Source organism: Penaeus monodon, chromosome 30 (genome assembly GCF_015228065.2).
Source record: "Penaeus monodon isolate SGIC_2016 chromosome 30, NSTDA_Pmon_1, whole genome shotgun sequence".
Lineage (NCBI taxonomy): Eukaryota > Metazoa > Arthropoda > Malacostraca > Decapoda > Penaeidae > Penaeus > Penaeus monodon.
In genome coordinates this window covers 38,310,904-38,311,512 of record NC_051415.1, presented here as the reverse complement: position 1 = coordinate 38,311,512, position 609 = coordinate 38,310,904, and positions in this window count along the sequence as shown.

Sequence of the window (609 nt, the reverse complement as noted above, 5' to 3'; positions counted from 1 at the left end):
AGGAAAGAATCCAACGTAGACAAACAGCCGTGCTCTTTCCCACCTTCCCTACCTCTCCGAGGGTCTCTGGGGTCAAGGTCATATGTCACTGATTATAAACAATCCATCTCCATGTAGTTATTTAGCATGGAAGACAAACCCACTTAGAACGCACCTAATACTTATTTTCACATATGCTTCCAAACTACAAGATGCGGCTTCACACTTAAATAGACCGTAATCGCCACCACTCATGAACCAAGGTCTCCATAAGTACTTGAAGAGACCTTGGTGTGAACTGCCATTTCTAATATTTAAAAAAAAAAGTGATTTAGATGTTGTGTAGTTTGTGAGATTTACGTAATCTGACTCTTCCTTATAGATAATTTCTGAACATTTTGAAATATCTTACAAGTTATGTAAAACTACGATTATTTAGTGCCACATTATTTTCCCTAGATCCTTGTCAGATGCTATTAATTCGTACTGTACAAGAACTTCCACTGCTTCTACGCTTGGTGGCACTTTGTGCTTATTCAGTTAGCATTAAAAAAGAAGGAATAATCTTTTTTTAACTTATATCTCATATACATCTTTGTGCTGTGCTTAGATGGGTAAAACCTGGGTTCC